The 12,088-nt window shown below is 38.4% G+C and overlaps 1 protein-coding gene across 8 annotated transcripts in view; it reads right to left on the bottom strand.

Moving 5' to 3' along the window:
• sh3bp2 (SH3-domain binding protein 2) overlaps window positions 1-12,088 on the bottom strand; it is a 94,008-nt gene that overhangs the window by 50,530 nt on the left and 31,390 nt on the right. For 4 of the 8 annotated variants that reach the window (XM_042394460.1, XM_042394461.1, XM_042394463.1 and 1 more), the window contains one exon: window positions 2,395-5,525. The exons of 2 other annotated variants lie outside the window; for them this stretch is intronic. The gene's annotated coding sequence lies outside the window, so the exon portion shown is untranslated. The remainder of the gene's footprint in view (window positions 1-2,394; window positions 5,526-12,088) is intronic. 2 more of the 8 variants (XM_042394459.1, XM_042394458.1) reach the window with 2 other exon arrangements.

Raw genomic sequence — 12,088 nt, forward strand, 5'->3', positions numbered from 1 at the left:
AGTCTGATTTCCTTTGTTTCCGCTGGTTTGCCTTTGTGTGCCAGAGTGATCTGTTCATATTTTCACCAACCTGAAAGCTGTTTGGCAGCACAGGATGTTTGCTGGGCCACTCTCAAGAGTGACTGAAAACATGAGGTTTGTGTGAGGTCACTTGCAGGTCTAGAGGCAACGGCTCCTTCACTTCCTGTATTATTTTAGGATGATGCATACACATACAAGTGTACGGAGGCCCTCTGTGGTCACAAAAGAAATTCTTGAGGCCATACTGAGCTACACTAGACATATGAAGTGCTTTTGCGTCTGCATGAGATGCCATGATTATGGCTGCTGTATTTCCTCTGCCTTTATTGAACAGTGCATACGTACCAACCCTCAGTCTAACCATACTATGGTATGGAGTCCCATTTTGACCGCAAAACATATTTTTATTCATATATCAAAACCATGATTCATGGTTCTGACTGAATATAAAGCTACTATGTCTGCACGAACTACTGTGAGAGCAGGGCCATGAACGAAAGAGAGGTGAAGAGTCGTTATGTAAGTTTACCAGCCTGAGACAGCCAATTATGTAATAAATCATTTCTGACTGAAACGGTAAAACACACTGAGGAAAACTGTGAAGTAAACTGTATTCACACATAGAAAGTCAATGGAAAGATGCAATTAGATGCACACAGGGGCAAATAAACATGGATTGCAGCAGCTTTCAAAGATGGATATGGATATATATCAAGCTCATCAAAGGAAGCGAAGGCAGGTGAAGAAGGAGAGAAGGATGAAATTGGGTCATACTGGTTTAATTGGATCAAGAGAATGATTGCTGTAGTTGTAGATGTGACACTTCTGCAACCATTGTATTGTTTGTTTCAAGTTGGAAAGCTGCTATCGAACTCAGGTGCACTCCAGAAGTTCCCCTGGACTCCACATCACATGTGAAAGCCAGCTGCCCACTGGAAGCTGAATATTGTATCGGGGGTGAATTGTATAAATATCTCTTAGAATGCATACTGTGGATGTATATGTATCTCAGGGTACTTTTAAATCCTGCCTCCTTTTCTACAGAACAGCCTGGAGCTCGGCTGTGATACTGATCAAACCTTGACCATGAAGTAGAATCTCACTGATATTTTTGTCACCCTTTCAGTCAGTTCAAAAGGTAAGACAGAAGGCCGATGCATTATGCATCATCGTTCTGGCCTGGAGAGATATCTGCAAAGCTTCACAGAGGGCAGTTGTTAGACAAGGGGTTGCAAATACAAACACTGAAGGGCTTGAAGTGTACGTGCGTGACCATATATCTCTGGATTTCAAAAGCATGACCCTTCCATCACCTTGTCTCTGCTTCAAAAGCATCAGAATTGTATCTTATGCATGTGAGTTTGTCTTTAGGAATCAATACAACAGATTTGCATTTGTGTAGTGCATACAAACAAATCTTGTAAGGGTCGGTGTATGGTTGATCAGAACTGGCTTGCACAACATGTTGTGTGACCACATCTGAAATCAAAAGTTTACAATTGTTCCAAATGGCCACGCTTGCAAGTGGAATGAAAAGCTGGTCATCATAGAGAGGGTGGAAACATGATATCACTTATTGAAGTTATTTCAGGGGCAAAATGTGAAACAAACCTCATAAAATGATAGTCACACAGACAGTCTCATGTCTCGTGGCAAAGAATAGACACAAGTGACCACACACTCGCCAAGTGCTTGCTCATGTGGGAATGTTGGGTCTCTGTAAAATAAAGTATGGTCTAGACCTGCTCTATGTGAAAAGTGCCCTGAGATAACTTCAGCGGTGATATGGCGCTATATGAATAAAACTGACTTGACTTGACATTCAAATATACATGCAATACAAAGAACGCACATACCTGCATGCACATGCTCAAACATGTTAGCATGTTTTAAAAATGCACCAGGCAAACAGGCAAACATCTGAAGCTCCACAAAAATAAATCTGACATTTACTGTTTCTGCATTTTTTGGGCACAGACTCATGAAACAGGATGAGTATGCCGTCATGTGTCACTGACCACACACACACACACACACACACACACACACACACACACACACACACACACACACACACACACACACACAAAGTCCTTTTATGTTATTACCACAAGTGTTGCTGTTTAAAATATTTCCACACACACGCAGAGAAAACAGAAAACACACTAAATCACACATAAATGCAGGTCGAGAGTAGTTATTAAACTCTAACTTTAACATATTTACACATTTCCACAGAACTTTATTTTTAATTCTAGTTGAGATCCCACAGTGTGCAAAGATACAAAATATGTAGGCTGAATAAAATAACAAGACATCTACTGTAGAATATTTCTATTTGATGGAATGATAGAGCTATGAAAATGTACTCACCAAAACATATAGCTTCAATGAAGAGCTGGAACAAGCTGATGCAGAAAATACACCAATATTTTATTGTCAAACAATGTGTTAAAAGGCTTTTAACTTTAAGGCTACTTCAGGAGAGGAGGAAAGCTTTAAAGGGTTAAGCAAACATGTGACTCCACATCTGACAGTAAACATCTGCTTAATGCTAACAGGGGCATTATGAACTGCCTAAACTATCTTAACACACAAAATAATTGCACATAAAAAATCACTGGATTAAAAATTGACCCAGTGTGGTTCAATATAGCACCGACACAATACAAGGTTGACTTTAGCACCCAAGTGCAGTCCAGTAACCCAACAGTAATCTAAAAAGTGAACTCAGTATTGCGCCGGGTCAATATTTACCCATGCTGAATCAATTCTTAACCCAGTGATTTCTGGTGTGTGAGTTAGTATTAAGGACAATATAACAGCCTCTGATACATGATTTGATCTACAACCAGAGGAACTCCTCTGACACAACTTTCTGGGCCCTGTTTTGATCTGTTGTAGCCTATAACTGGTATAATGAGTAAACTCATATTTTCATAATGCGGAGGAGTGATCTACTAAAAGGAATTAAAGTATTTGTGGCTGAATTGTGATGTGAAGCCAGTTGCTCACCTAAAAAATGTCATATTTATGACTTAAAGCAAGACTATGTCATTCTTGCTGAACAGTGGCTGAATATTGTGTTACAGTGTAAAACTAGCACAGGTAGACAAGAGTAATTAGTGAACTGACTCAGCAACTTCAGTTACGGATCTAATTTTTGCTAACGTTAGCCACCATATGCAACTGTTGTAGCTTATGTCGATTAAAATGTTGATTGGAGTAATATAGCTAGTGTATTTCCAAATGCAACACACATCAAGCATAATAGCTAAAAAATCCCAAATAAGCTCAATTACATGATCTACAATCCTATGATCATACAGTAAATAAAACTCAATCAATCAATATTTTTTATATTAACATTAACAAAATTTCCTTTTTTTGTAACTCAAAAGACCGTTGCTTTGGAAGATACCAATTTGAATTGGCTAACTCAGGCTGCAGAAGGCTCATATTAGCATCAGCTACTGTGGATTTTGATCCCCATCTCTTACATCAGTGTTTCCATGTTCATTTTTAAGACTTTCTGCCCTTAGTGTTCAAAAATTGCTTAATACAGCTTTAAACTTCTGACATCCATTTGTTTGTTATTAAGCCAAAAGGTTTATTTCTGGCCATGTTTATATCATTTAAAATAAGTTCAGAGTTGTCCACATTGACACTGTAAGCACATTTTGTAATAGAGACATGTGCGTATGTTTGTTTGTGTGTGTGTGAGATGTCTTTGCGTGGGAGTTTAATAGCCGATACAGTAAATAAAGATGTGGCTGACAGATGGCTTGGGAGCCTGTAAAGACATAAATAGAATCACACTGACTCAGCACAGCAAAGTTCAACTCTCAGTGGTGTGTGTGTGTGTGTGTGTGTGTATGTGTCTCAATGTTAATGTTTGACACATTGTTAAAACAGCTGTCAACAGCCATGTGCTTGAGAAAAGCTCATGTAAATATAATCAGGAATGGAAGGAATAATGGAAAACTGGCAGAGGGATACTCACTGCTAGATGTGTGTAGGGCTTACAGAGAGCTGAAGTCCTGACATCAAGTCTAGGCTAGCCTCTCTTCCACTAGCTTGTCTCAATTTAATCTGTCACTGAGCATTTCTTTCATTGGTCTTTCTGGAAAAAAAATAAAACCTTCCTTGGGTTTACATTTTATATTGGCATCCACTACAGCACTTGCTTGTAGAAATTGAAACCTTCATGATTTTAGCAAAGTTAAACATTACTTTGTGAGAATGAAAACTACAGCCATGGCTGTGTGGGTACTTAAGACATCTGTAACACTTTCATCTAAGGTAATTTTTTCAACTTTTTTGCAGTTATGTCTGCTGTCTAAAAAACAGTCCTTTTTTCCTGCTGTTATTACATACATGTCTGAACTCTCTGCGTCTCCTTATCTGGGACATCGACTCTTTTGTCGAGCTGTGATGTTGCACATATTGACATTTAATGGTCTTTACCCAGTGAGCACATATACGTCACCATGATGTCTGCACAAGATCACGACACCTATAGTTGATCACGGGCCATTCTGAATTGTCATCTATTGAGTATCTGAACGTATTAGTGTGTGATGAAAACCTATACGTCACAGCAACGTAAAATTAATGCGATCCCACGTTATGGGACTGTACGACGAGAGAGAGTGTGGAGATGTTTTATGTGGGCTGGTGCATAATCATAGTGGGCCAACAACGCATATCTCGTTCTTGTTTTTGTATAATGGGCTATGCAAGCGGCCCACAAAGCGACTGGCCCAACAGGATTTCTACCAATGCTCCCGATGGCCAGTCCAACTCTGCATATGCATATGCCAACGGTAAGTTAAATGCTAACACCACAGTTTGCTGATGTTAGCTAAATTAGCTAGTTAATGTAGTGGTCTGAATGAAAAACAACAATGTGTTTTTGACATTTCTGGCACTTAAATGTCAACTTGCGCCTTTGCAGTTTCTAGTCAGTTTCCAGGGAGCCAAAGTGTATCAAGTAACGTTAGGCTGCTAATTTAGCAGCTAATATGCTAGTAAGTTTTTTCATAAAAAGCGTATAGGCTGCTAATTTAGCTACTAATGTTAGCCCAAGTAACTTAGCTGTAGCTAGGCTGCTAAGTTACCTTAGCCGCTAATGTTAGGTGTCCTCCTAAAAGCCTTATCAATTTTACTTTAATCAATACTCATTTGTGTTTATTGTCTAAGCTAACCATTTACGTAAGGTAAATTGTGCACATTACATTATATTAATTGTGTCATTACTTTCAACTGAATGCTGAAATGTCGTATTCTGTAAAATTGTATTAAGTGTACATTGAAAAAAGGAGACAGCATCTTACTGTTTTATGCTTGTAAACAGCAGGTTTAGGTGACAAATGAGACAAAATGTTATAACAGGCTGTGTTTGAGTGTTGTTACCTGTGTGTTGTGTGTCTTGAATTACACTGTGGAGTTTCTGTTAATTAGATTCCTGCACATCGTTGTCCAGTTTTACTTAACTGGAGATTCTAAGTAAAAAACACAAAGATAATTAACAAAGTACAGTATAACTTCTGTAAATAAGAGTGTGTCAGCAATGTGCTTTCTTATTTTCTGTAACGGTCGGAGCATCTTGCTTTGCTTTACCTATGGGATTTCCTGGGTTGTAATTGACAGAAGTCCTAACAAAAACAGTGTATTGATTGATTTATTTTACAAAGGAAAACACAGAAGCTGACACGTTAAAATGTGTGTAAAATTAGAGATGAAAATAGAGACATTTTACGGACAGTGACTTTGACACCAGGGAGAATGGAAACAGCAGTTGTGGTATATGTGGTAGTCATGTGGGATGATTTTAATATGTGTGATTTTGTGTGGTTTTTTTTGTATGTGTTTTTTTATGAGTGGCATCTTTGTATATAACGATGAGGCAAACAGAGAAAGAGATAAATAATATATTTGGAGAAGATTTCAAATAAATCAAACTTACAAATATTGATACCTTTTATGTAATCTTGAGTTAGCCTATATAATACAAATGCAAGTAGTATAAAAAACTGCTATTGTTTTTAAATGATGCTTGAGTTTTATTTTCAGCAGAGAAGTCAAAAGAAAGTGAGAATTGTTTATGGAAAACACCATATTTGTCAAAACTTAGTTTGTGTCTCTCCCTGTCTCAGACATATCAAAACAAATTACTTGGTGATGATATAAAAGCCGGCCCAACTCCTTTTTTTCACCCTGTTCTTCTAGGAATTGACGGCAAGATGTAAACACACGGAAAGCTCAGCCCACTCACTTTGGTTTCTGAGGGCTGAATCACAGCTGCTGTTGTGCTTTTGTTATAAATTCTCCACCTTTCTGTCTACGTGCTGCTGTGGCCACATGCTAACGGCTGTAACAGGTTTAATAATCACGGAAATTGCTGCTGTAGAGTGTAGGAGTCATAGAGTTGATGAATGAGAGAAAACTGTGCAAATCTGAATGAATGGACTTTTAAATCTTCATCTCGTGTCGGGTTGGGGCTCATTTTTATCAAATCTAAATCCAGTACTGAATCTTGAAGAATCTAATTATGTTCAGCTTTCAACATTTTCAAGGAATTAGAATTATAAAACAACTAAAACTCATATTCAGCTTAGAATTGTAATCGCCATTTTATTGTCTGAGAACATAAAAAGAAAATGAGATGAGCAGCAGAAGATATGAACTGTTGAACAGATACAGTGTATATCTGACACATTAGAATAACGTGCAGCTTACTTTCTTTTACAAATCTTGTTTTTACTACTTGCTCCAAGATCATGAATCCAAACTGATAAACTTTAAATGTTAAATAATTGAGTTAAATAACTGAGTTAAGCTGATTCAACACTTAGTTGTTCCTGTGAGTCTGTAAGAACACACAGACCACTCACGGCTGAGTACAGATAATATCTTGCGGGTACCACTTTAACCAGACAACAGCCAGGAGATGCATTTTGGCTTTTAGTCAAGTTAATCATGGAATTAATGTTAATTAGCAATAGCTGATGCAATAATATAAACTAGAGCTGGTGACATTTGTAATTCAAAACTGTGAAAGCAATGGTCAGTGCAGGTGGGCGGTCATGGTCATAGTTTAAAAAAAAAAGCTGACTCGTGGTTGGAAACAAGAAACGAACAGCAATCTCATGTCTTTAAGTCTGATGTTTGGTTGACCCATAAATCCACCCCAACCCCCTCTTTAAACAGACTTTGTTCTGACTTTACTTTGATCTATAATAACTCAAAATCAAAAATCAACTCATTGGTTGCTTGACTGAAGTGCTGCTTTTTAATAAATCTACCATTAATATTGACAGTGTGCAATTGTTTTCTATTGAACTATTGTTTTTTCTCCTATGCACAGGTATGCAAAGACCACTCCTTCTTTTGCTCTATAATTGGTCACCTGATCTCTTCTTTTGCTCTCATCATAATTACTATGGCCGCTAGAGGGCGCTGTCACTTGAATGTATGCTATTTCAAGGCACTTGCTGAAACAACTCATTTTGTATTTCAGAAATGAGCAAAACCAGCAGAACAAATCCTTTTCAGAAAAGAAAAACACTACAGTCGCTCAATACTATTTGTGTTTTCAGATGGCTGTGAGTTTGTTAACACATTAAAATAGATATTTGACAGTTTCTCAAGCTGACAGTCAGGCCTACATGTAATTAGCAGCAGAATCTCTTCATGCTAGCTTGGGGCACTGTTTTCCTCTGGATGGAGTGATGATGATAATGAGCTTTAATCCTGTTTTCACCAAACTTTCCAAGTCCATCCAATCAAGTTGAAGCTGACAGAGAGGCCTCAACAAGGAGGAAACATTTGCATGTTTGGTTTCCTATTGCTTTATTTCTGAATTCAACGGTTACAAACAAGCAAGTAGATTATATGATGGAATGTTAGTGTTGGTTTAAGCTATTGGCACATGCCCACCAGCCACTGACAGGCTGTTTTTACAGCAGACGTTTTGACCTATCATAGTAGGAAAAGCACAGATGTTACTAAAAACATTAATGATGACTCTGTTCTATTCAAGTGTCCCAATTAGTCATGACAGTGTGACAGTGAGCCAGCATGCACAATACCAGGAACCTGAAAGTGAAACATCTAACAGCCATCATTCATTTTATTATTAGTGCTCTTACAGCTTTTCAGTACATTTTAGTGTGTAGTTAAGGCCTGCTACACACTGAAATATTGTTATTTGACCATGCAAACACAAGGAAGGAATCTAACAAAGCTGCTAACCCCACAGTGCAGAATGAGACGCTTGTGATTTTGGGACTCTGATCTCACAGTCACACTCTATCAGCTGTAATGCTTTTGCCATTATAATGCTCAGCATCACATTTGCCACAGTGAAAATCAACATTTACTACCCTACAGTGGTCAGCTTTACTGCGAATATTATAAAAAAAAACCCTGTTTATAAGAAATTATTGAATTAGTGGGGTCAGGGGCTGGAGGGACATCTGTAAACATTAAAGACGTTTGGGGTCATTCTGGAAAGGAGAATAAAGACATTTGAGAACCAAATGTTTACGGGGTGTGAGTGAATGAGGCAAGAGTCTATACATAGATTTTAAATTAGGGGAAGCACATAAGCTCTGGAACTATGAAGCGTTTTCTTTTTCTGGTTTAGTCAAGTCATTCAGGGTTTGTCTGTGAGTACATTACAGGAAAACACACATGATTTTTTCATTATTTTCCAGTGGAAAAGTGACAGACATACTACTGTACTGTATGTCCTCTGGCACACATGAAATAAACTCTCTTTACCACCATTTCTGCTTCAAGGAATTTTCCATTCATTATCTATACCTGCATATCCTGTGCAGGGTGGTGTGGGAGCAGGAGGTGTATCCCAGCTCACACTGGGTGAGAGACAGAGAACACCTAGACATGTCACCAGTTGATTGTGGGGGAAACTAAACACACAGACAACCTTTTCCATCTAACATTGTGATTGCTGAGCCGATTATAAATATGATTTGGGCGTGACTGAGTAGGACTGAGTCTGGTCTGGGCTTGATCAGCTTGTGTTGAGAGTCTGAAAATAAAATCAGTCTGCGCTGTTGAAGGATTTGATTCGTCTTCTAAATCTGTAACTGCCCACTTTTCTCATTAAGATTATTTCAAATGTTTGATATTTATAATGGGATTGGGAAGTTGACATCAAGCGTATGAGCTGGAGAAATATTAAAAACTAAACAGCAGAGAATGGTGACCCCAGGGCAAACTATTGCTATGTGCTGAGAATGAGAGAGTAACTATTATAACCTTGTACACATTCCATTTTTGGTTATTTCCAATTACTTAAGTTTACCATGTAGTTTTGGTTTCTCACTCCTCTTGTTGTACAGGGACAGTTGTGACTGTAACAGTTACAGATTTAGCGTGCAGTAGAGGAAGAAGTCTGCTTTGAACCTCAACAGAGTGAAGTTGGGTGTATACTGTGTTGTTGTTGTGTTGTTGTTGATTAAAGAGGCTGATTCAAAGAGAGACTAGCCTGCTCATTACCCACAGCCCAGAGAGACTGGGGGACGCTACCCACCAAGAAATTAGGGCTACTCTATTATTTTAAAATCCACATCATAAGGTTTCAGTGATTCATCTCAGCTGAAGTCCCCCTCACTCTAATGAAGTCCTATCACCTCCAGCTCTTTCTTTAGAGTTCATAGTCCGTGTCTGTGTTACTAGCAATGCGACTGTAATAAGCTACCTACCGTTCAGTGTGTTGTCATTTCTGAAAGAAAGAAAGAATTACAACTGTGCATGTTGGTGGAAATACTCATTATGTGTGGTTTTATAGGTTTTTGTATGTTTCAGCTAGTCTTCAGGTCTGTCCCCAGCTTAACTCGCATATCTTTGGACTGTGGGAGGAAACCCACCCACACATACAGGCAATACATTTATCCTGGTGTCTGGTGCAGAAATACAACAGACACATTTTCTGTGGCATCTTTAAATCTGCATCCAGTAGATGACAATTATTCTACTGAAACCTCAATATATACAGAACCTATTATGCAGTCAGCTTCAGATCCATTGTATTTTTTCCTGATTTTCCGTAAAACAACGACCTGGTGAAACCACAAAGAAGGGGTTTTCCAACAGTAGTGACCAGAGTTTATATTGTAGGTTTGGAGAACAATAGATAGGAACCTGTGGCTAAAGTAGTGTGTGCCACAATGATACCGTATCACACACCACAGTGAGGCTGTGTATGACATGAGGTTGTCTTGTTGTTGTAAGCAACTAAACTGTAAACTTGATAAACCAGGTCACTGAGGAGCTCATCCCCTCACAGGGCTGCTAGTGTGGCTGTAGACTTTAGTCTTACAGGGAGAAGTTGATTATGCTGCAGGATTTCCAAAATATGACTAAATACAAAGATTCTGTTTGTCACTTGCATATTTAGCTGTTTTTTAGGTGTTAAGTGGTGTATCTCTTTAAAGTGCGTATTGTGTAATACTAAAGACAATGAGTAATTGGGCATCAGTCAGTGGAAGTATTTTTATCCTGTCAAAATGCTGAAGGAGAATTACAGCAAATCAACATTAGGGTTACAGTTTCTTCTCTTTTCTCTATTTTCATTTCTCTCTCTTCTTATGTATTCCTTGTTCATCTCTTCTGCCCTTCTATCTTTCCTCCTTTTCAGTGAGTAACTGTCTGGTCCGATTGGAGAGTCTGACCACAACATCACCACGGCTGGCCATCCTAACAGACAGAAATACCCCATGCAGCCCTTCTGCAGCCACACCCTCACACAAATATAGTACAGACTACACAGGCTTTTGTGGGGAACTAGACTGCTTTTAGCTGAAAATATATGAAGCTACCATATACAAACCTTTTGAGAGATGTAACAACAAGACAGGTAACCTGATCTAGCATATTTTAAAAATGAAAGTTAGTATTTATAATAATAGGTATTGAGACAAAGATTCGCAAACAACACTGAAAAATTACAACCAAAAGCGAATTTGTTTGGTCGCATTATGAGCGCCATAACATATTAACCAACATATTTCTTTGTTTTAATAAATTAAATTAACTTTGTGGCTGGTTTTACCATGTCGCTTGTTAAATATTATTGGTTAGCAGAATACCCCAAAACAAAACCAACACCCTACAAGATAGCAGCCAACCTGACCAGAAAACATTGGTCTGGAGCATGGTGATGCATGAACCAAATGTTACTCAGAAGAAGTTTTCTTGGCAGTACAACCAGTCAGTGTGCTTTCTGGCACCAGTGCCGCCCACCACAGCAATCTCTTGTGAACAGTTAAGAGTCCTTCTTAACCAAACCCAAGTTTTCCACTCAACAACCCCCAAGCATGCTCTCATAATACACACAGCAATGATAAACACACACCACCCTGGTGAGACTGACTGAACCAAAATGTATCAAGAATAGAGAAGGTAGTAAATGGCATGAGCAGTCCAATAATCAAACTTAATGCCCCGTTTAGGCAGGAGCTTTGAGGGATTTGAAATTCAGGTCTCAGTTGCGATATGTTGGTTTTGGAAAGTTGGAAAAATTGTCTGACACGTGCCACCTATTCTGAGGAGGATCTGAAGCTATTCAACTGTCTGACAAACAGTTCTGACAGAGTATACTGGCGCCTTAAAGCTTATTCTCAATTTGGGATTTCATTTACTTTTCAGACCAGGAGAAATGCACCAGGAACCAAGAATTTTACAAGTACTAACATTCAGATATCTTATTTGGATAGTACAAAAGTCATGTTCAGGTATAAATGCTATTGGATTGGCCAAATTACATTCTTTGACCAAACAAAAAAATCCATTAATTGACAAATTTTTTTTAGAGATTAATAGGTAATAAGGAATGAAGTGAAACAAAATTGAAGTTCAGGCTAATTATCATTATCTTTTAAGCTACAACCCTATGTAAATATTATATGCTAAGGGACGGTCTACTTTGATGTAGATGTTAGCTGTAATGCCCTGCTGCCATCCAGTCAAAAATAGAACAGAAACAGCTCTGCGTGGCAGACGCAGCAGTAACCACTCGCTGTTTAAAGCCACCATT

This window comes from Thunnus maccoyii, chromosome 19, assembly GCF_910596095.1.
Source record: "Thunnus maccoyii chromosome 19, fThuMac1.1, whole genome shotgun sequence".
Lineage (NCBI taxonomy): Eukaryota > Metazoa > Chordata > Actinopteri > Scombriformes > Scombridae > Thunnus > Thunnus maccoyii.